At 39.8% G+C, this 24,681-nt stretch overlaps 1 protein-coding gene across 16 annotated transcripts in view; it reads left to right on the top strand.

Annotated features, from left to right (window-relative positions):
• NEK1 (NIMA related kinase 1) overlaps window positions 1-24,681 on the top strand; it is a 199,441-nt gene that overhangs the window by 129,453 nt on the left and 45,307 nt on the right. The window lies entirely within an intron of this gene.

The following is a 24,681-nucleotide window of genomic DNA, read 5'->3' as shown; positions in this document are numbered from 1 at the left end:
GAGGAAGTGGAGTGTACTTTTCCTCTTTTTAGAAGTTGTGTCTAGGCAGGGATGTGTGTTGCACTTTTGTGCTCTCTTTCCTTCTCTGTCTCTCTCACTCTTGTTGTCTGTCTCCCCTTAAAAAGCTTCGAGTGAACCTCAAATCCAGAGCTGTTGGAAAAATAACCTAGGAGATGACACTGTTGATATGTTCAATAATGGAATTAGCCAGATGCTGAGAATTAGCCAGTGAAATGAACCTATACATGTTACTGAAGTGGCAAAAGTAGGCTGCTAATAATTCTGTTATTTTCTTTAATATTAAAGAGAGAAAACAATTTGAATTGAGAAATACAGTCATCTGCAAAAAAGGCAAAAAGTGTGTATGTTTGTAATTAATTTGTTCACACTCTCGTATAAGGAAATTGTGCAGTTGTATGCCAAATACTAATTAAAAATACTAGTAACTTACTCTGAGCCTGTTTTCAAAATGTTCCAGGCTTTATTCAAGACAAAAATGCCTTCAGGCTCTAACATTTTTAAAAATAATTATAATAATTTTACCCTGCAGTGCAAAACTCTCTGGAAAAAAATGAGGAAAAAAATTCAGATTTTTTTGTAGTCTAAAAGTTCTATAATACGCTGATGCTCATTAACACTATTACTTTTAAAATACTAGATTCTGATTCCTCTGATGTAAAATTCTGTTGCTTAAATATATGCAATTTGGTATACAGTAATACTTAAACCACATAAAAATTGGGCTTTTATTCTTCATATTCATCATAGTCCATCTGCACAGAATTGGAACAGAGAAATAACTTATTTTATGATTTCTCTTTATTCAGTCACCATTTTTTGAACACTTCTTAGTTGTGTTCACTATTTTATGTTAGATGGTAAGCTATAAAGGAAAAAAAAGATCATTCTTGCTCTCAGAGGACAGACAAAAATGAAAACAAATAATAACATTGCTTGAAAAGGACAAGAATAAAAAGTACCCACAAAGTTCAGAATTAATGCAGAGATATTTAAGTAATTAACTTTATCTTGTATAGTCAAGAAAGATATCCCAGACTTGTTATCTGCCCTCTTCTTTTTCTCCCAAATACATTTACTGGGAAGAATATGCTCTGTATTGGGATTTTAAGCCAAAGAAGTGACAGTTTTTACCATCATCGAAAGCACATGTGGCAAAATCTGTGTTACAGATGTTATATGTGAAATGCTCTGGGGCCACAGCTGAAGTGGCTTTACTTTATCAGTACTATATGCCTTTATTAATGATAATACATATGGCCCTTTTGGGTAAGGGAAAGCCACAAGACAATAAGCGATTTTGGGGCCACAGATGAGGTGGCTTTTCTTTTCAGTACCATACGATTTTATTGATGACAATATATATGGCCCTTTTGGATAAGGGAAAGCCACAGGGAGTAAGTGATTTTTGGGTGTATCAAAGATTTTTTTTTCAAATAAATCATTAAGTAGATAATGGGGAGAACGAAATTCCAGGCAATATGCTATTCTAGTATATGCAGAGACAAGGGTTTAGCTCGTGTATGTGGGGATAATGTGGTGGAAAGAGAATGGGCTTTGTTTCCAATCCTGGCTTCATTACTTGCTCAGCAACCATGGATAAGTTCCTCTGACTGTGGCATTCATTTCCTCCATGTGTAGAATGGAAACACTACTATCAAGGCTTGTTTTGTGTATTAAATGAGAAACATAAAAGATCCTTGGTGTTCTTTATTTTAGTCTTCCAATTCTTATGTCAGTGTCTCTTTAGTCATTCTGATTGCTTGAAACTCTTTTTGTAATAGATTCCTTAGGAAGAACTTGTGTGAACACTACACTCACAGATTTTCCATTTTCATAATAGTTTGTCTTATGACTGTATTTGTGAGGGTTGATTTGGCCACACATAAAATCCTTGGCTTACTGTTTTTCCTTGACTGTCTTTAATATATAATTTAATTATGTTCTGGCATAAAACATTGCTGCAGAAAGTCTGATGGCAGTTTTATTTTCTTTACCTTATAAGTGATTTGGTCTTTTTGCTTGGATGCTCAAAGTGTATCTTTCTTTTTACTTAAAGTGCAGTCATTTTCTTAAAATATAGTTTGGCATTGAGTTTATTTTTCTAGTACAGTACATAGTGTGTCTTTTTTTTTTTTTTTTTTTTTTTAATAGACCTTTTCTTAGAGGAGTTTTGGATTCATAGTGATATGGTTTGGCTCTTTATCCCCATCCAAATCTCATCTTGTAGCTCCCATGATTCCCATGTGTTGTGAGAGGAACCTGGTGGGAGATGCCTGAATTAGGGGGGCAGGTCTTTCCCATGCTATTCTCATGATAGTGAATGGATCTCAGTGAGATCTGATGGTTTTTTAAAAATGAGAGGTTCTGTGCACAAGCTCTCTCTTTTTTTTTTTTTTGTCTGCCACCATCCATGTAAGATGTGACTTGCTCCTCCTTGCCTTCTGCCATGATTGAGAGGCCTCCCTAGCCACGTGGAACTGTGAGTTCAGTTGTACCTCTTTCTTTTATAAATTTCCCAGCCTCAGGCATGTCTTTATCAACAGCATGAAAACGGACTAATACACATAGCAAAATTGAGTGAAAAGTACAGAGTTCCTGTATATGCCCTTCCCCCGTACACACACAGCCTCCCCCCCACCATCAATAGCCCACACTAGAGAGGTACATTTGTTTTAATCAATAGACCAATATTGACACATCATTATCACCAAAGTGTATAGTTTATATTAAAATTTACTCTTGGCCGGGTGCGGTGGCTCAAGCCTGTAATCCCAGCACTTTGGGAGGCCGAGACGGGCGGATCACGAGGTCGGGAGATCGAGACCATCCTGGCTAACATGGTGAAACCCCGTCTCTACTAAAAAATACAAAAAACTAGCTGGGCGAGGTGGTGGGCGCCTGTAGTCCCAGCTACTGGGGAGGCTGAGGCAGGAGAATGGCGTGAACCCGGGAGGCGGAGCTTGCAGTGAGCTGAGATCCGGCCACTGCACTCCAGCCTGGGCGGCAGAGCGAGACTCCATCTCAAAAAAAAAAAAAAAAAAAAAAAATTTACTCTTGGTGCTTTAATTTTTCTGGGTTTTGACAAATGTATAATGCTATGTAACCACCATTATTACACAATAATTTGCTGCCCCAAGAATCCCCTGTGCTCTGCTTTTATATATATATATATATATAAAATATATATAAAAATTATATATAATATATAATTATATATATATATAAATTTTTTTTGAGACGTAGTCTCACTCTGTCACCCAGGCTGGAGTGCAGTGGCGTGATCTCTGCTCACTGCAAGCTCCGCCTCCCGGGTTCACACCATTCTCCTGCCTCAGCCTCCCAAGTAACTGGGACTACAGGTGCCCGCCACCACGCCCGGCTAATTTTTTTTTTTTATATTTTTAGTAGAGACGGGGTTTCACCATGTTAGCCAGAATGGTCTCAATCTCCTGACCTCGTGATCCGCCCACCTCAGCCTCCCAAAGTGCTGAGATTACAGGCTTGAGCCACTGCGCCTGGCCTCTGCTTATATTATATCTCCCTTTCTTCCAAACCCTGGCAACCACTGATTATTTTACTATCTCCATAGTTTTGTCTTTTCCAGACTGTCATCTAAATGGACTCACACAGTATGTACTCTTTTCAGATTGGATGGTTTCACTTAGTAATGTACACTTAAGGTTCCTCTGTAATCTTTTTGTGTCTCAATAACTCATTACTTTTTAGCGCATAATATTACATTGTATGGATATGCTACAGTTAATTTATTCACTTTCAAGATGTACTGAAAGACATCGTGATTGCTTCCAAGTGAGAGCAATTATGAATAAAGATGATATAAACATATATAAGCAGGTTTTTGTGTGGACATAAGTTTTCAGTTCATTTGGGTGAATACAGAGGAATACAGTTGCTGGATTGTCTAGTAAGAGTACATTTAGCTTTGTAAGAAACCACCAGTCTCCTAAAGTATCTGTACCATTTTGCAGTGAATGAATGAGAGTTCCTGTTACTCCACGTCCTCTCCAGCATTTGGTTTTATCAGTGTTTTGGATTTTAGTTATTTTAATTGCTGTGTAGTGGTATCTTGTTGTTGTTATTTGCAATCTCCAAATGACGTATGATGTTGAACCTCTTTTCATATGCTTCCTACTATATACTGCTTTGCCACCTGTATACCTTAGTGAGATGCCTGTTGAGATCTTTCACCCATTCTTAAATTGGGTACTTTATTTTCTTATTGTTGAGTTTAAGAATTCTTTGTATATTTTGGTTAATGGTCCTTTATCAAATATGTCTTTTGCAAATATGGATTGAGTATCTCTTCTCTGAAATGCTTGGGATCAGAACTGTTTTGGATTGGGTTTTTATCAGATTTTGGACTATTTGCATTATAGCAGTTGAGTAGCTCTAATCCAAAAATCCAAAATCTGAAATGCTCCAATGAACATTCCTTTGGGCATCATAACAATGTTCCAAAGGTTCATATTTTGGAGCATTTTGGATTAGAGATAGTCAGCCTATATTTTTCTCCTAGTCTGTGGCTTGTCTTCATGTTCTCTTGACATTGACTTTTTTTTTTTTTTTTTTTTTTTCAGTTGGGGTCTCACTCTGTTGCCCAGGCTGGAGTGCAGTGTTGCAACATGGCTCACTGCAGCCTCAACCTCCCTGGGCCCAGGTGATCCTTCCACCTTAACCTCCTGAATAGCTAGGACTACAGGTATGCACCACCATGCCTGGCTAATTTTTGTATTTTTAGTAGAGACAGCACTTGCCCATGTGATCCTCCCACCTCAAACCCCCAAGTATCTAGGACCACCAGTGTGCATCCTTTTTTTCCATTGTGCCTGGCTAATTTTTGTGTTTTTTGTAGAGATGGGGTTTCGCCATGTTGCCTAGGCTGGTCTCAAACTTCTGAGGTCAAGTGAACCGTCCACTTCGGCCTCCCAACGTGCTGGGATTACTGGTGTGAGCCACCGCAACCGGCCTAGTTTTGCATTTTACATTTAGTTGTGTGATTTATTTTGGAGTAAATATTTTTGAAGAGTTATAAGGTCTGTGTCTAGATACATTTTTTTCATAAGTAGATGTACAGCGTTTTTTTAAGCACCACTTATTGTAAAAACTATTCCTTCTTCGATGAATTATCTTTGCTCCTTTGCCAAAGATCAGTTGACTATATTTGTACAGGGCCATTTCTGAACTATCTATTCCGTTCAACTTTTTTTCTGTTCTTTTGCCAGTGCCCCAATATCCTGATTACTGTAGCTTTATGGTGTTTCTTGAAGCCACATAGTGTCAGTCCCCCAACTTTGTTCTCCTTCAATTATTTATTGGCTATTCTGGGTCTTTTGGATATCTATATAAACTTTAGAGTTATTATGTTTGTATCCACAAAAGAGCTTGCTGGGTTGGCTGGGATTATATTAAATCCAAAGATCAAGTTGGAAAAAAACTGACATCTTAATGATATTGAAGCTTCCTGTCCACAAGTTTGAAATATCTCTATTGTTCTTTAATTTTTTCATCAGTTTTGTAAGTCCTCATCATAGTGTATCTTTTTAATATGTAGCTTCCAGTCTTTTTTTTCCTTTCTGGGTTTTTGGAGTCTTTTTTTATCCTCTCAATTTTAGGAAAGTACTCTTGAATTATTGCCTGCATTCTTCCCTCCCCTCCCCTCCCTCTCCCCTCCCTCTCCCCTCCGTCTCCCCTCTGTCTCCCCTCCCCTCCCCTCCCTCTCCCTCTCCCCTCCCCTCCCTCTCCCCTCCCCTCCCTCTCCCCTCCTCCCCCTCCTCTCCCCTTCCTCTTCCCTCCTCTCCCCTCCTCTCCCCTCCGTCTCCCCTCCCTCTCCCCTCCTTCTCCCCTCCTTCTCCCCTCCTTCTCCCCTCCCCCATTCTTTCTCTCCTTCCTTCTTTCCTTCCTTCCTTCCTTCCTTCTCTCTCCCCCTGCCCCGCCCTTTTTCTCTTTCTCCTTTTCTCCCTTTCTCCCTGTCTTTCTTTTTTCTAACAGCAATGGAGGCTTGCTATGTTTCCCAGGCTGGTCTTGAACTCATGGCCTCAAGTGATCCTCCTGCCTCAGCCTCCGAACTGCTGGGATTATAGGCATGTGCCACCAATACCCGGCGTCTAGTATTCTGTTCTTTTTCTTCAGTCTTTGGGAATTTCCACATTGTATATTTTGGGTCTTCTTTGCCTTTGCTCTCTGTCGATTCCTCCTTTTTCTTAATGTTTTATTATTAACTATTGTGGGTACATAGTAGGTGTATATATTTATTGCGTACATGCACAGTAATCACATTAGGGTAAATGGGGCACCTAAAGCATTTATCCTTTCTTTGTATTGCAAACAGTCCAGTTCTATTATTTTAGTTATTTTTAAATGCACAATATGTTATTCTTGACTTAACTCTAGTCACCTAGTTGTGCTATCAAATACTGGATCATATACATTCTGTCTAACTGTATTTTTGTACTCATTAACCATCCCCCACCACCCACCATCACCACCCTTCCCAGCCTCTAGTAACTACCGTTCTGCTCTCTTTTATCACCATGAGTTCAGTTTTTTTAATTGTTAACTCCCACAAATAAGTGAGAACATGTGAGATTTGTCTTTCTGTGCCTGGCTTATATCACTTAATATAATGACCTCCAGTTCCATACATGAAACTGACAGGATCTCATTCTTTTTTTGTGGCTGAATAGTACTACATTGTGTATATATCCCACATTTTCTTTATCCACTCAACTGTTGATGGACATTTAGGTTGCTTCTAAATCTTGGCTGTTGTGAATAGTGCTGCAGTAGACATGGGACTACAGATATCTGTTTGATACACTGATTTCCTTTCTTTTGGGCATATACCCAGCAGTGGGATTGCTGGATCACATGGTAGCTATATTTTTAGTTTCTGGAGGAACCTCCAAACGGTTGTATGTGTCTAGAAATTTATCTGTTTCTTCTAAGTTTTCCAGTCTATTGAAATACAGCTGCTCTTGGTAGCTTCTAAAGATCTTTTTAATTTCTGTAGTATCAGTTGTATTATAATTCCCTCTTTTTCATCTCTGATTTTGTTTGCTTGGGTCTTCTCTCTTTTTCTTAGTCTGGATAAAGGTTTGTTGATTTCATTCATCTTTTCAAAAAGCCATCTTTTGATTTCATTGATCTTTTGTATTCTTTGTTTCTATTTTATTTATTTCTGCACTCATCTTTATTACTTATTTTCTTCTACTACTTTTGGGCTTACTTTGCTCTTGCTTGTATAGTTCTTTAAGATGCATTATTAGATTGTTTACTTGAAGTTTTTCCTCTTTTTTGATGTAACGACCAATAAACTTCCATCTTAGTACTGCTTTTGCTATATCCCAGAGGTATTGGTATATTGTGTTTCCATTATCATTTGTTTCAAAATTTTTTCAATTTCTTTCTTAATTTCTTCTTTGACCCACTGTTTATTTAGAAGCATATTGTTTAATTTCCATCTGTTTGTATAGTTTCCAAAAATTCCTCTTGTTATTGATGTCTAGTTTTATTCCATTGTGGTCAAAGAAACTTGGTATAATTTCCGGTTTTTTCAATGTTTTAAAACTGGTTTTGTGACGTAATATGTGTTCTATCCTTGAGAATGATTCATGTACTGAGGAGAAGAAGCCGTATTCTGCAACTGTTGGATGAAATGTTCTGTAGATGTCGATTAGGTCCATTTGGTCTACAATACAGATGAAGTCTGATGTTTCTTTTCTTTTTTTTATTTTTCTTTTGCTGCTCCTTGCAGAGCTGTGATGACCCCTAGGCAGTGCTTCTAGAGTCAGCTAAGTTTGATGTTTCTATGTCGATTTTCTGTCTGGATGATCTGTTCAATGCTGAGAGTATAGTGTTAAAGTCTCCAGGTATTATTATATTGGGGGCTATCTCTCACTTTGGCTCTAATAATATTTCCTGTACATATATGGGTGCTCCAGTATTGGATGCATATATATTTATAACTGTTATATCCTCTTGCTGAATTGATCTCTTGACCTTATTTGTATCTTTTTATAGTTCTTGTCTCATGTAAGCATAGCTACTTCTGCTCTTTTTTGGTTTCTGTTGGCATAGAATATCTTTATTCATCCGTTTATTTTTGGCCTGTGTGTGTCTCTATAGGTGAAGTCTGTTTCTTGAAGGCAACTGTTCATTGAGTCTTTTTTTTTTTTTTTTTTTTTTTTTTTAATTATACTTTAAGTTCTAGGGTACATGTGCACAACGTGCGGGTTTGATATATAGGTATACATGTGCCATGTTGGTTTGCTGCACCCATCAACTCATCATTTACATTAGGTATTTCTTGTAATGCTATCCCTCCTCCAGACCCCAAGCCCCTGACATGCCCCAGTGTGTGATGTTCCCTGCCCTGTGTCAAAGTGATCTCATTGTTCAATTCCCACCTATGAGTGAGAACATACAGTGTTTGGTTTTCTGTCCTTGTGATAGCTTGCTGAGAATGGTGGTTTCCAGCTTCAGCCATGTCCCTGCAAAGGATATGAACTCATCCTTTTTTATGGCTGCATAGTATTCCATGGTGTATATGTGCCACATTTTCTTAATCCAGTCTATCATTGATGGCATTTGGGTTGGTTCCAAGTCTTTGCCATTGTGAATAGTGCTGCAATAAACATACATGTGCATGTGTCTTTAAGGTAGCATGATTTATAATCCTTTGGGTATATACGCAGTAATGGGATTGCTGGGTCAAATGATAATTCTAGTTCTAGATCCTTGAGGAATCACCACACTGTCCTCCACAATGGTTGAACCAATTTACACTTCTACCAACAGTGTAAAAGTGTTCCTATTTCTCCACATCCTCTCCAGCACCTGTTGTTTCCTGACTTTTTAATGATCGCCATTCTAACTGGCGTGAGATGATATCTCATTGTAGTTTTGATTTGCATTTCCCTAATGACCAGTGATGATGAGCATTTTTTCATGTTTGTTGGCCGCATAAATGTCTTCTTTTGAGAAGTGTCTGTTCATATCCTTTGCCCACCTTTTAATGGAATTGTTTTTTTCTTGTAAATTAGTTTAAGTTTTTTATAGATTCTGAATATTAGCCCTTTGTCAGATGGTAGATTGCAAAACTTTTCTCCCATTCTGCAGGTTAACTGTTCACTCTGATGGTAGTTTCTTTTGCTGTGCAGAAGCTCTTTAGTTTCATTAGATCCCATTTGTCTATTTTCCTTTTGTTGCCATTGCTTTTGCTGTTTTAGTCATGAAGTCCTTGCCCATGCCTATGGCCTAAATGGTATTGCCTAGATTTTCTTCTAAGGTTTCTATGGTTTTAGGTCTAACATTTAAGTCTAATCCATCTTGAATTAATTTTTGTATAAGGTATAAGGCAGGGATCCAGTTTTAGCTTTCTACATATGGCTAGCCAGTTTTCCCAGCACCATTTATTAAATAGGGAATCCTTTCCCCATTTCTTGTTTTTGTCAGGTTTGTCAAAGATCAGATGGTTGTAGATTTGTGGCGTTATTTCTGAGGCCTCTGTTCTGTTCCATTGGTCTATATCTCTGTTTTGGTACCAGTATCATGCTGTTTCGGTTACTGTAGCCTTGTAGTGCCGAGACCAGCTCGGTCGGGGAGACCCTAACCCAGCAGTGCTAGAGGAATTAAAGACACACACACAGAAATATAGAGGTGTGAAGGGGGAAATCAGGGGTCTCACAGCCTTCAGAGTTGAAAGCCCCAAACAGAGATTTACCCACGTATTTATTAACAGCAAACCAGTCATTAGCATTGTTTCTATAGATATTAAATTAACCAAAAGTATCCTTTATGAGAAAGGAAGGTATGGGCTGAATTAAGGAAATAGGTGGGGCTAGTTAACTGCAGCAGGAACATGTCCTTAAGGCACAGATCACTCATGCTATTGTTTGTGGCTTAAGAATGCCTTTAAGCGGTTTTCCGCCCTGGGCGGGCCAGGTGTTCCTTGCTCTCGTTCCGGTAAACCCACAGCCTTCCAGCGTGTGTGTTATGGCCATTATGAACATGTCACAGTGCTGCAGAGATTTTGTTTATGGCCAGTTTTGGGGCCAGTTTATGGCCAGATTTTGGGGGGCTTGTTCCCAACCTTGTAGTATAGTTTGAAGTCAGGTAGCGTGATGCCTCCAGCTTTTGTTCTTTTGGCTTAGGATTGTCTTGGCAATGCAGGCTCTTTTTTGGTTCCATGTGAACTTTAAAGTAGTTTTTTCCAATTCTGTGAAGACAGTCATTGAATCTATTAATTACTTTGGGCAGCATGTCCATTTTCACGATATTGATTCTTCCCATCCATGAGCATGGAATATTCTTCCATTTATTTGTGTCCTCTTTTATTTCATTGAGCAGTGGTTTGTAGTTCTCCTTGACGAGGTCCTTCACATCCCTTGTAAGCTGGATTCCTAGGTATTCTTTTGCAGCAATTGTGAATGGGAGTTCATTCATGGTTTGGCTCTCTGTATGTCTATTAATGGTGTATAGGAATGCTTGTGATTTTTGCGCATGGATTTTGTATCCTGAGACTTTGCTGAAGTTGCTTATCAGCTTAAGGAGATTTTGGGCCGAGACGATGGGGTTTTCTATATATACAATCATGTCATCTGCAAACAGGGACAATTTGACTTCCTCATTTCCTAATTGAATACTCTTTATTTCTTTCTCTTGCCTGATTGCCCTGGCCAGAACTTCCAACACTATGTTAAATAGGAGTGGTGAGAGAGGGCATCCTTGTCTTGTGCAGGTTTTCAAAGGGAATGCTTCCAGTTTTTGCCCATTCAGTATGATACTGGCTGTGGGTTTGTCATAAATAGCTCTTATTATTTTGAGATATGTTCCATCAATACCTAGTTTATTGAGAGTTTTTAGCATGAAGGGCTGTTGCATTTTGTCGAAGGCCTTTTCTGCATCTATTGAGATAATTATGTGGCTTTTGTCGTTGGTTCTGTTTATGTGATGGCTTACGTTTATTGATTTATGTGTGTTGAACCAGCCTTGCCTCCCAGGGATGAAGCCCACTTGATCATGGTGGATAAGCTTTTGGATGTGCTGCTGGATTTGGTTTGCCAGTATTTTATTGAGGATTTTTGCATCGATGTTCATCAGGGATATTGGTCTAAAATTATCTGGTTGTGTCTCTGCCAGGCTTTGGTATCAGGACGATGTTGGCCTCATAAAATGAGTTAGGGAGGATTCCCTCTTTTTCTATTGAGTGGAATAGTTTCAGAAGAATCTTTGTACCTCTGGTAGAATTCGGCTGTGAATCCATCTGGTCCTGGACTTTTTTTGGTTGGTAGGCTATTAACTATTGCCTCAATTTCAGAGCCTTTTATTGGTCTATTCAGAGATTCAACTTCTTCCTGGTTTAGTCTTGGGAGAGTATAGTGTTAAAGTCTCCAGGTAGTAATAATGTAAGTATGTGTCCAGGAATTTATCCATTTCTTCTGTATTTTCTAGTTTGTTTGCATAGAGGTGTTTATAGTATTCTTTGATGGTAGTTTGTATTTCTGTGGGGTCGGTGGTGATATCCCCTTTATCATTTTTTTGTTGCATCTATTTGATTCTTCTCTCTTTTCTTCTTTATTAGTCTTGCTAGTAGTCTATCAATTTTGTTGATCTTTTTAAAAAACAGCTCCTGGATTCAGTAATTTTTTTTTAGGGTTTTTGTGTCTATCTCCTTCAGTTCTGCTCTGATCTTAGTTATTTCTTGCCTTCTGCTAGCTTTTGAATTTGTTTGCTCTCGCTTCTGTAGTTCTTTTAATTGTGATGTTAGGGTGTCGATGTTAGATCTTTCCTGCTTTCTCTTGTGTGCATTGAGTGCTATAAATTTCCCTTCTACACATTGCTTTAAATGTGTCCCAGGGATTCTGGTATGTTGTGTCTTTGTTCTCATTGGTTTCAAATAACATCTTTATTTCTGCCTTCATTTCGTTATTTACCTAGTAGTCATTCAGGAGCAAGTTGTTCAGTTTCCATGTAGTTGTGCAGCTTTGAGTAAGTTTCTTAATCCTGCGTTCTAATTTGATTGCACTGTGGTCTGAGAGAGAGTTTATTGTGATTTCTGTTCTTTTACATTTGCTGTGGAGTGCTTTACTTCCAATTATGTGGTCAATTTTAGAATAATGGCCATGTGGTCCTGAGAAGAATGTATATTCTGTTGATTTGGGGTGGAGAGTTCTGAAGTCATCTGTTAGGTCTGCTTGCTGCAGAGCTGAGTTCACATCCTGGATATCCTTGTTAACCTTCTGTCTTATTGATCTGTCTAATATTGGCAGTTGGGTGTTAAAGTCTCCCATTATTATTGTTTGGGAGTCTGAGTCTCTAAGGACTTGCTTTAAGAATCTGGGTGCTCCTGTATTGGGTGCATATATATTTAGGATAGTTGGCTCTTCTTGTTGCATTGATCCCTTTACCATTATGTAATGAATGGCCTTCGTTGTCTCTTTTGATTTTTGTTGGTTTAAAGTCTATTTTTACAGAGACTAGGATTGCAACCCCTGCTTTTTTGTTTTGTTTTGTTTTTGTTTTTGTTTTTGTTTTGCTTTCCATTTGCTTCATAGATCTTCCTCCATCCCTTTATTTTGAGCCTATGTGTGTCTGTACATGAGATGGGTCTCCCAAATACTGCACACTGATGGGTCTTGACTCTTTATCCAATTTGCCAGTCTGTATCTTTTAATTGGGGCATTTAGCCCATTTATATTTAAGGTTAATATTGTTATGTGTGAATTTGATCCTGTCATTATGATATTTGCTGTTTATTTTGCCCATTAATTGATGCAGTTTCTTCATAGCATCAATGGTCTTTACAATTTGGCCTGTTTTTGCAGTGGCTGGTACCAGTTATTCCTTTCCATGTTTAGTGCTTCCTTCAGGAACTCTTGTAATCCTTCAGCATTTTCTCACCTGTAAAGGATTTTATTTCTTCTTCACTCATGAAACTTAATTTGGCTGGATATGAAATTCTGGGTTGAAAATTATTTTCTTTAAGAATGTTGAATATTGGCCCCCCACTCTCTTCTGGCATGTAGGGTTTCTGCCGAGAGATCCACTGTTAGTCTGATGGGCTTCCCTTTGTGGGTAACCCGACCTTTCTCTCTGGCTGCCCTTAACATTTTTTCCTTCATTTCAACTTTGGTGAATCTGACAATTATGTGTCTTGGGGTTGCTCTTCTAGAGGAGTATCTTTGTTTTTGTTCTCTGTTTTTCCTGAATTTGAATGTTGGCCTGCCTTGCTAGGTTGGGGAAGTTCTCCTGGATAATAGCCTGGAGAGTGTTTTCCAACTTAGTTCCATTCTCTCCATCACTTTCAGGTACACCAGTCAAACCTAGGTTTGGTCTTTTCACATAGTCCCATATTTCTTGGAGGCTTTGTTAGTTTCTTTTTACTCTTTTTTCTCTAAACTTCTCTTATCACTTTATTTCATTAATTTGATCTTCAATCACTGATACCCTTTCTTCCATTTGATCGAATCAGCTATTGAAGCTTGTGCATGTGTCACGAAGTTCTCGTGCCATGGTTTTCAGTTCCATCAGGTCATTTAAGGTCTTCTCTACACTGTTTATTCTAGTTAGCCATTCGTCTAATCTTTTTTCAAGGTTTTTAGCTTCCTTGTGATGGGTTCAGACATCCTCCTTTAGCTCAGAGAAGTTAGTTATTACCGACTTCTGAAGCCTACTTCTGTCAACTCGTCAAAGTCATTCTCCGTCCAGCTTTGTTCTGTTGCTGGCAAGTAGCTGTGTTCCTTTGGAGGAGAAGAGGTGCTCTGATTTTTAGAATTTTCAGCTTTTCTTCTTTGGTTTCTCCCCATCTTGGTGGTTTTATCTACCTTTAGTCTTTGATGTTGGTGACCTCCAGATGGGGTTTTGGTGTAGATGACCTTTGTGTTGATGTTGATGCTGTTCCTTTCTGTTTGTTAGTTTTGCTTCTAACAGTCAGGTCCCTCAGCTGCAGGTCTGTTGGAGTTTGCTGGAGTTCCACTCCAGACCCTGTTTGCCTGGGTATCACCAGTGGAGGCTGCAGAACAGCAAATAGGCAGAACAGCAAATACTGCTGCCTGATCCTTCCTCTGGAAGCTTTGTCCCAGAGCGGCAGCCACCTATATGAGGTGTCAGTCGGCCCCTACTGGGAGGTATCTCCCAGTTAGGCTACATGGGCATCAGGGACCCAGTTGAGGAGGCAGTCTGTCTGTTCTCAGAGCTCAAACACCATGCTGGGAGAACTACTGCTCTCTTCAGAGCTGTCAGACAGGGTCGTTTAAGTCAGCAGAAGTTGTCAGCTGCCTTTTGTTCAGCTATGCCCTGCCCACAGAGGTGGAGACTACTGAGGCAGTAGGCCTTGTTGAGCTGCAGTGGGCCCCACCCAGTTCAAGCTTCCCGGCTGCTTTGTTTACCTACTCAAACCTCAGCAATGGCGGATGCCCCTCCGCCAGCCATGCTGCTGCCTCGCAGATCGATCTCAGACTGCTGGACTAGCAGTGAGCAAGGCTCCGTGGGTGTGGGACCCACCGAGCCAGGTACAGGAGAGAATCACCTAGTCTGCCGGTTGCTAAGACCTTGGGAAAAGCGCAGTATTTGGGTGGGGAGTGTCCCATTTTCCCAGGTAGTCTGTCACAGTTTCCCTTGGCTAGGAAAGGGAAATCCCCTGACCCCTGGCGCTTCCCAGGTAAGGTGACACCCCACCCTGCTTCAGCTCGCCCTCCATGGGCTGCACCCACTGTCTAACCTGTCCAATTGAGATGAACCAGGTACCTCAATTGGAAACGCAGAAATCACCTGTCTTCTGCATGGATCACCCTGGAGGCTGCAGACTGGAGCTGTTCCTATTCCGCCATCTTGAAACCCCTGTCGAGTCTTCTTTTTTAATCTATTCAGCCACTCTATGTCTTTTGATTAGAGAGTTTATTCCATTTACGTTCAATGGGATTATTACAAGTGAAGACTTGGTTCTGCCATTTTGTTTGTTTTCTGGTCGTTTTGTGGACTTCTCTTCCTTCCTTCCTTCATATCTTCATTTTAGTGAAGGTGATTTTCTTTAGTGGTATGTTTTAATTTCTTGCTTTTTATTTTTTTGTCTACCTGTTGTATGATTTTTTATTTTTGATGGTACTATGAGGTAGAAATACTATCTTATAACCCATTATTTTAAACTGATGACAACAGTGATTGCAAAAACAGATACCAAACAGGCAAAGAAAAAACTAGTAAAAACTCTAACTTTGTCCCCCACTTTTGAACTTTTTGTTTCTATTTATATCTTACTGTATTGTCTCTCAAAAAGTTATAATTTTTTTTTTTTTTTCTTGAGACAGGGACTCACTCTGTCACCCAGGCTGGAGGGCAGGGGCACAATCTCAGCTTACTGCAACTTCCACCTCCTGGGCTCAGGTGATCTCACATCAGCCTCCCAAGTAGCTGGGACTACAGGCCTGTGCCACCATACCTGGCTAATTTTTTTGTATTTTTTTGTAGAGAAAGGTTTTTGCCTGTTGCCCAGGCTGGTTTCATGTTGCATGTTGCCCAGGCTGATTTCAAACTCCTGGGTTCCAGCAATCCTCCCACCTCAGCCTTCCAAAGTTCTAGGATTACAGGCATAAGCACCACACCCCACATAATGTTTATTTATTTTATTTCATTTTATTTTTTGAGGCAGAGTCTCGCTCCGTTGCCCGAGGTGGAGTGCAGTGGCATGATCTCAGCTCACTGCAACCTCCACCACTCGGGTTCAAGTGATTCTCCTGCCTCAGCCTCCCAAGTAGCCTGGATTACAAGTGCATGCCACCACACCTGGCTAATTTTTTTGTATTTTTAGCATGTTGGCCAGGCTGTTCTCAAACTCCTCACCTCAAGTGATCCACCCACCTCCGCCTCCCAGAGTGCTAGGATTACAGGTGTGAATAATTTTTATTTTCAATCAGTTCATCTTTTAGTCTTTCTACTCAAGATATGAGTAGCTTACATACCACAATTACAGTGTTCTAATATTCTGTGTTTTTCTGTATACTTACTGTTGTTAGTAAATTTTACACCTTCAGATGATTTCTTATTACTCATTATCATCCTATTCTTTCATATTAAAAAACTTCTTTTAGCATTTATTATGGGGCAGGTCTTGTGTTGATGAAATTCCTCAGCTTTTGTTTGTCTGGTAAAGTCTTTATTTCTTCAGCATGTTTGAAGGAAACTTTCTCTGGATTATACTATGTTAGGATAAAAGTTTTTTTCTTTCAGTACATTAAATATGTCCTGTCACTCTCTCCTGGCCAGTAAGGTTTTTGCTGAAAAGTCTGCTGTCAGACACAAAAGTCAGCTACTGCTTTCCTTTCTTTATCTTTGACCTTTTGGAGTTTGATTAGTAAATGTCTTGAGGTAGTCTTCCTTGGATTACATATGCTTGGTGTTCTATAACCTTCTTGTAGTTGAATATTGATATCTTTTTCTAGGTTCAGGAAGTTCTCTGACATCCCTTTCAATAAACTTTGTACCCCGGTCTTTCTCTCTACTTCCTCATTACAACAAATCACTCTTAGATTTGCCCTTTTGAGTCTACTTTTTAGATCTTGTAGGTATTCCTTATTCTTTTTCCTTTGTTTTTTGTCTCCTCTGACTATGTACTTTTAATTGTTTTTTGTCTCCTCTGACTATGTATTTTCAAGCAGCCTGTCTTCAAGCTCACTAATTCTTTATTCTTTTGATATGTTCTGCTATTAAAGGACTCTTTCGCATTCATCAGTATGTCAATTGCATTTCTCAGCTCCAGAATTTCTGCTTGATTCTTTTTAATTATTTCAGTCTTTTTGTTAAATTTATCTGGTAAGATTCTGAATTTTTTCTCTGTTATTTTGAATTTCATTGAGTTTCCTCAAAACAGCTATTTTGAATTTTCTGTCTGAAAGGTCATATATCTCTGTCTTTCCAGGATTGGTCCCTGATAGCTTATTTAGTTATTTGGTGAGGTCATGTTTTCCTGGGTGGACTTGATGTTATGGATGTTCATCGGTGTCTGGGCATTAAAGAATTCGATATTTGTTGTAGTCATTTTGGGAGGTTGTCTGTGTGCAGGAATTTATCCAATACCTCTAGGTTTTCCAGTTTGTTAACATATAGTTGTTCATAATAGTTTCACATGGTACTTTGCATTTCTGTAGTATTTGTTGTAATGGCTCTTTGTTTTTTATTTTCTTTATTTGGGTCTTCACTCTTTTTCTCTTAGTCTAGTTAGTGGTTTTTCAATTTTGTTTATCTTTTCAAAATGCCTACTTTTCTTTTGTTGTTTTTTTAATGTCTATTTCATTTTGTTCTGCTTGATTATTTCTTCTACTAGTTTTGCTTTTTCTTTCATTATTTTTAACTGTAGTCATCCTACTGTACTATGTTAAACACTAGAATTTTATTCTATTTAACTGTATTTGTATGCATTAACCAACCACACTTTCCAGCTTCTGATAAGCACCATTCTACTCTCTACTTCCATGAGATCAACTTTTTTAACTCCCACATATGAGTGAGAAACATGCAATATGTATTTCTCTATATGGATAATGACCTCCAGTTCTACCCATCTTACTGCAAAAAACATGATTTCATTCTTTTTATGGCTTAATAATGGTCCATTTTGTGCGTGTGTGTGTGTGTGTGTGTGTGTATGTATAGTTCTTGTTGTTGTTTTAGATTTAGTGGGTGCATGTGCATGTTTGTTACCTGGGTATATCACATAATGCTGAGGCTTGGGCTTCTAGTGAACCCATCATCCAAATAGTGATGATAGTACCTGATGGGTTTTTTTGCCTTGTCCCCATTCCCTTCTTCCTTCCTTTTGGAGTCCTCATTATCTTATTATTTTCACCTTTGTGTCCATGTGTACCAATTATTTAGGCTCCACTTATAAGTGAAAACATGTGATACTTGATTTTCTGTTTCTAAGTTAATTCACTTAGGATAATGGCCTCCAACTCCATCCATGTTGCTGCAAAGGACATGATAGATACTTCCTTATGGCAGCTTTTACTAATTTTGGATTTGACCTTTTTTTGCTTTTCTAGTTCCTTGAAATACATCATTACATTATTTATTTGAAACCTGTCTCTCTTTTTTTATAAACAGGGTCTCACTCTGTCACCCATGCTGGAGTACAGTAGTGCAGTTACAGCTTACTATAACCTTAAACTGCTAGGCTTGAGCAACCCTCTCACCTTAGCCTCCCAAGGAACTAGGACTACAGACAGCCACCGGGACCAGCTATTTTTTGTTTTTGTTTTTGTTTTTGTTTCAGTAGTGACAGGGTCTCACTTTTTTGCCCAGGCTGATCTCTAACTCCTGGCCTCAAGGATCCTCCCACCTCAGCCTCCCAAAATATTGAAATTACAGCCAGGAGCTTCTGGCCGTTTTGTGATGTGGGTGTTTATTGCTATAAACTCTTAGCACTGTTTTTGCTGTTTCCCACAGATTTTGGTTTGTTGTGTTTCTATCCCCATTTGTTTCATGAAATCCATTTATTTCCTTCTTCATTTCTTCGTTGACTCAGTGTTTGCTCCGGAGCATGTTGTTTAAATTCCATGTGTATGTACAGTTTCCGAAGTTCCTCTCATGATTGATTTCTAGTTTTCTTCAATTGTGGTCTGAGAAGGTACTTGATATGAAGTAGTTACTTTTTAATTTGTTGAGATTTGTTTTGTAGCCTACCATATGGCCTGTCCTGGAGAATGTTCCATGTGCTGATGAGAAGAATGTATATTCTGCTGCTGTTGGATATGTTCTGTAGGTGTCTGTTACGTCCATTTGGTCTAAAGTGCAGTTTAAATCAAATGTTTCTTTGTTAATTTTCTGTCTAGATTATCTGTCCAGTGCTGTCAGTGGGGTGTTGAAGTCCACAACTCTTGTTATATTGGAGTCTATCTCTCCCTTTAGTTGCTTTATATATCTAGGGGTTCTGCTGTTGAGTGCACATCTGTTTATAATTGTTAGGTCTGCTTGTTGAATTTTTCCCTCATCATTATATAATGACCTTCTTTGTCTTTTTTTTTTTTTTTTTTTTTTACAGCTTTTGGGTTAAAATATGTCTTATCTGGTATAAGTGTATGCCTTCTACCACTCTTTTTTTGTTTCCATTTGCATGGAATATCTTTTTCTGTGTCTTCACTTTCAGTCTATATGTGTAACGAGTTTATTGTAGGCAGCATATAGTTTGGTTATTTTTTTTTAATCCATTCAGCCAACTTGTATTTTCTGAATGATTAATTTATTTCATTTATATTAGAGTTTATTATTGATAGGTGAGGACTTAACTCTGGTCATTTTGTTAATGGGTTTTTGGATGTTTTGTTGTTCTTTTCCTTCTCTTTTATCGTTTCATTGTAGTTTGGTTATTTTCTATAACATTTGACTCCTTTCTCTCTCTTGTCTGTGAATGTGCTCTGTCAGGTTTTATACTTTACTGTGCTTGCATGGTGGTAGATATTGACCTTTTATTTCCACATGTAGCTCTCTCTTAAGCATTTCTTATAGGGTCAATCTACTGTTGAATTCTCCCAGTTTTTGCTTCTTTGGGAAAGACTTTATTTCTCCTTCATTTTTGAAGGATAGTTTTGGTGGGTATAGTATTCTTGGCTGACAGTTTGTTGTTGGTTTGTTTTTGGTTTTGGTTTTGTTTTCTCAGCACTTTGAAGATATCATCCCATTTTCTCCTAGCTTATAAGTTTTCTGCTGAGAAAGTCATTGTTAGTCTGTTGGGGTGCCCTTATATGTAACTTGATGCTCTCTTCTTTCTGTTTTTAGAATTCTCTTTGACTTTTAACTGTCTGATTGTAATGTGCCTTGGAAAAGATCTTTTTGGGTTGAATCTTTTTGTGTCTTTAAGTTTCCTGTATCTGAATGTCTATATCTCTTACAAGACTTGGGAAATTTCCAGCTATTATTTCATTAGAGAAATTTTCTATGTCCTTGCCCATCTCTTTTTTTTCTGGAACACCCAAAATTTGAGGATTTGGGCACTTTACAGTTTCTCATATGTCACGTAGACTTCCATTCTTTTTTTTTTTCTTTTATCCTTTTATTTCTTTTCTGACCGGATTATTTAGAAAGAACTGTTTTCAAGTTCAGAAACTCTTTTTTCTGTTTAATCTACTCTATTGTTGAAGCTCTCGGTTGTACTTTTATTCAATTCATTGAATTTTGCGGTGGGGAGAGTTGGGGGCTTTTTTGCTGTTGTTTGTTTGTTTTTGAGACAGGGCTCTGTCACCCAGGCTGGAGTGCAGTGGCAGTGCCATGATCACATCACAGCTCACTGCAGCCTTGACCTCCTGGGTTCAAGGGATCCTCCCATCTCAACCTCCCAAGTAGCTGGGACTACAGGCATGTGACACCATGCTTGGCTAATTTTGTTTATTTTGTGTAGAGACAGAGTTTTGCCATGTTGCCCAGGCTGGTCTCAAATTATGAAAGAGAGAGAAAAAAATATATATTTTTACTTTGAGACAGGCTCTCTGTCATCCAGGCTAGAGTACATTGGTGCAATCATAGCTCACTACAGCCTCAAATCCTGGACTCAGGAGATCCTCCCACCTTATTTTCCAGACTAGCTAGGGCTATAGGCACATGCCACCACACCTGACTTACTTTTTTAAGAATTTCCTGTAGACACAGTATCTCACTGTGTTGCCCAGACTGGTCTCAAACTCCTGGCTGCAAGCAGTCCTTCTGCCTTCCTTTTCTAAAGCACTAGGATTACATTTGTGAGTCATAGCATCTGGCCCTGTTTTGTTATCTTTAATGATACCTATCTGTGTTGAATTTCTCATTCAAACCATGAATTGTTTTTCTAATTTCTTTGTATTATTTATCTGTGTTCTCCTATACCTCACTTAGCTTAAATTTTACTTTGAATTGTTTCAGGCATTTCGTAGATTTATTTTCGTTGGCATCTTGCTGGAGAATTACCGTGTTCTTTTGGAGGTATCGTGTCTCCTTACTTTTCATGTTTCATGTTTCTCGTGTCCTTATATTGGTATCTGTGCATCTATTGTAATAATCACTTCTTCCGATTTTACGGATTGGCTTTCATAGGCAAAGACTTTTTCCCGTATAGGTATCCATGGTGTTGGTTGAGTAGGGTGTTTTGGCTTTGATTTTGGGTGGGCAGAGTAGTGCAGTCTTCATATCATTTATTTGGCTGTAATCAGTGTCAGTGGTATCTGTGAATTCCTGTGTGTCTTAGGTTGTGGTTGTTAGTGGAGACTCTGGTAAGGATTTACTGTGGACAGGGAGCCAGTTGAGCCAGTCCTCAGGCCCCAGTCTTGGCAGCATGCTGATAATGCAGGTACGTGTTCAGGCACTGGTGATAGTGGGTCCAGGTAATCCTTGGGCCTCCGTATGGCTTACTTGGGTGTCAGCAGTAGCAATGGTGGGCCAGGTGGGCAGGGCTAGTCCCTGGGTCCATCATCAGCACTCATGGGCACCAGCAGTGGTGGCAGTGAACTGAGAGGGCTAGTCTCCAGGCCTTTAGGTGGCACGTGCAGGTGGATGGTGGCAGTGGCTGCACATTGGGTCTCAGGGCCCTCTGGAAGGTATGTTTGGGCATCTATGGTGACAGACAGAGATGGGTAGATCTCCAGACCTCTGGACAATACACACAGCACTATTGGGGGCATCGCCAGGTTCAGCAGGCCTGTCCTTGGGCCCGTGTATGGTACATGTGCAGACAGTTTATGTTGGACAGGACTGGTTGATCTCCAGACCCTAGATGATGTGTGTGGGTGCTGGCAGGCTGGGCAGGCCCTTTCCCAGGCCCCTGGAAGGCTTATACAGGCACTAGCAGCAGTAGGCAGGGCTTATTGATCCCTGTGCCCCTGGATGATGCTCACAGGCCTTTGCCAAGGCAGGAGCAGGGCAGGGTGGGTCTGTCTTCAAGCCCTGTGGTGGTGCTGTTAGGCACAGGTTGTGCTTAGCATGGCAGTTCTACCCCCAGGACCCCAGATGGCACACTCAAAAATCAGTGGTGGTGGTGGTAGGCAGGAGGGCCTGTCCTCAGGCCCCCAACTGTGTGTGCAGGCACCAGCATCAGCAGACATAGTGGGTTGATCTCCAGTCCTGGATGACATGCTTGCTAATGCCAGCTCTGATGCATGGGGCAGATCGATCTCCCAGCTACCAGGTAGCACTCTCAGGCGGTGGCATCAGTGAGTGGCGCAGGCCTGACCTCAGGCTCCAAGCATGCCTGTCTCCATGAGCCTGAAGGTGCACACAAGTGCACATTCACCCAGGTGCTAGGGGAGGCAGGGTTGCTATCAGTGCCAGCAACTCCAGGAAGGCAGCTCCCAGGCTCTGGGGAGCACATGCTTCAGCTGCCTTTTTCCCAGGGGCAGCCTTCCTAATGTGCTGGACCACCCGTTTCCTGTGGTGTAGGACTGTGTGTGGGCTAGAGGACTAGGGACCCGGCTGCACAGTTGAGTCCAGCTCATGTCACAAGGTTGCAAATCTATAGGTGGACATGGAGTAGATGTCAGTAGGGCTCCAGGGTTGTGGAGATTCAGGGCCTGTTGAGCCCTGGGGCAGGTTGTTATCTGGTAGGGGTTGGGTTCTCAAAGTGGCACCACGTGGCAGCTGCTTGGGTCTCAGGATGCTGTGTGAGTTCCAACACAAACTTCCTCTCTAGAATAATGCATCACTTTGACTCCAGGCAGTTTCCTCTACTAGTCTCAGGGCACTTGAGGGCTGAGGAGTCATGGCTGGGTTTGCAGGAGTCCAGGTGAGAATGTGGACCACTGGGGATCTCTCTTACCATTTTCCTGCACTCGGACAGGTCACTCTGTGGTGTTTCTCCTGGCTTCTAGCCAGTCCTAACCAGGCCAACTGCTTCACTTCCCTCTCCTTCCATGCCTCGGAGGTTCCCCATCCCTTTCCTGCTGAATTCCTGTGTTCTCTTTTAGATGCTCTATTCAATGTGTTAATATCTACTTGCTGTTTTGGTACTTCTCTGTGGAACAGGCGAGTGCCAGGTGTCTGTGGTCAGCCATACTGAAGCTCTCTCCAAACCCATTTTCCAAATCAATTAATATAATCTAATTTTTCTTTTATTATATTAATGTTGCAAATTTCATTGATTGATTTTTAAATATTAAATAGGCTGAAAGGTAATATTCCTTTAAAAAATTTTTACCATTTTTATGTGGTATATATTTCATTGGTTTTATTTTTCCTTTTCTAATTGTGAGTGAATTTCATTATGTTGCATTCTATTGACTATTTTGATTTGCTGCTTTGAAAATTGCCTGTTTATATTCTCTGCCCTTTTTTATATTTCATTGCTTTTTGCTATTTTTTAAGAATTTTTGTTTAGTATGGATATCCAGCCAGGCATGGTGGCTCATGCTTGTAATCCCAGCACTTTGGGAGGCTGAGGCGGGTCATTTCAGGTCAGGAGTTTGAGACCAGCCTGGCCAACATGGCGAAACCCTGTCTCTACTAAAAAAAAAAATTAGCGGGACATGGTGCCGTGTGCCTGTAATCCCAGCTACTAGGGAGGCTGAGGCAGCAGAATTGCTTGAACCCGGGAAGTGGAGGTTGCAGTGAGCTGGGATCACGCCACTGCACTCCATCCTGGGTGACAGAGCAAAACTCTGGTCTCAGGAAAAAAAAAAAAAAAGAGAGAGATCCTAACATCCTCCTCTTCCTTCCCCTACTTCTTCCTATATATAGATAGAAAATTTTATGTCTGGACACCATACTGATTATTTTTACTAAATCTATTTAGTTTTCTTCCTTGAGATCTTAGATGTTCCCCATGTGCAGGTTTATCATCAGTGATAAGAAACAGATTTTTCTCCTATATTTTGATTATTTCCTATTCTTACTGTATTTGTTAGAACCCACTAAAGCATTTAATAATAATAATGCAATATGGTATCCCGATTCCTGGTATTAATAGACATGATTTTATTGCAGAATGGTAGGGCTGAAGGAGGAAAAACACAGGTGTGATCTCTGCTACAGTCAGTTCGTTTTGGCAGGCAGTTTGTTGGAGCACAGTGCGGGGAAATGATTCTGAAACATTTGCAACACTATAGTTTTGTTCTCTGTTGACTAGAAAGAAGTAAAGAGTAAAACAACTTATAAATACTTGATGAACAACTTTTTTGCTCTGGAAATTAACTGAGCTAAGGACAGTTCCTGCTAACCCAGTGTTATAAAAGGACTGCAGCCAACACAAAGGGCCTACTTGGCTTTAGAAACAATGAATTGAAATTGAGACCAATGGGCAAGGATCTCTGTTTTTCTTCAACCATTTTAACCATGTGTATGCAGATATAGTAGGCAGAGAATTGAATTTATGCAAAGTTGAGGTTTTGCCATGTGAATACAATGAGTTGAGGATGCACAAGAGAATGACTATATGATGGAATTTCTATGGATTTTAATGGAGATGACAGAAAATGTAGCAGGATCAGTGCATTGCGGGTACTTTCAGGGTAAAATTTTTTTAGAGTTGGAGTTGTAGAGGGAGAGAAGTGGGAAACGAGTGTTAGAGATTAGAGGGTGGAATACTTACCACTGGACATTTCAAGAGGCTATAATGAATGACAAAATCTCTAAGATATAAGCATTGGAGTGCTGGAGATAGGATGAAGAAGACTGAGGTAGAGTGAAGTGCAA

Source organism: Macaca mulatta, chromosome 5, assembly GCF_049350105.2.
Source record: "Macaca mulatta isolate MMU2019108-1 chromosome 5, T2T-MMU8v2.0, whole genome shotgun sequence".
Lineage (NCBI taxonomy): Eukaryota > Metazoa > Chordata > Mammalia > Primates > Cercopithecidae > Macaca > Macaca mulatta.
The sequence above is the reverse complement of the archived record's forward strand: the minus strand, read 5'-3'. Positions and strand labels throughout refer to the sequence as shown.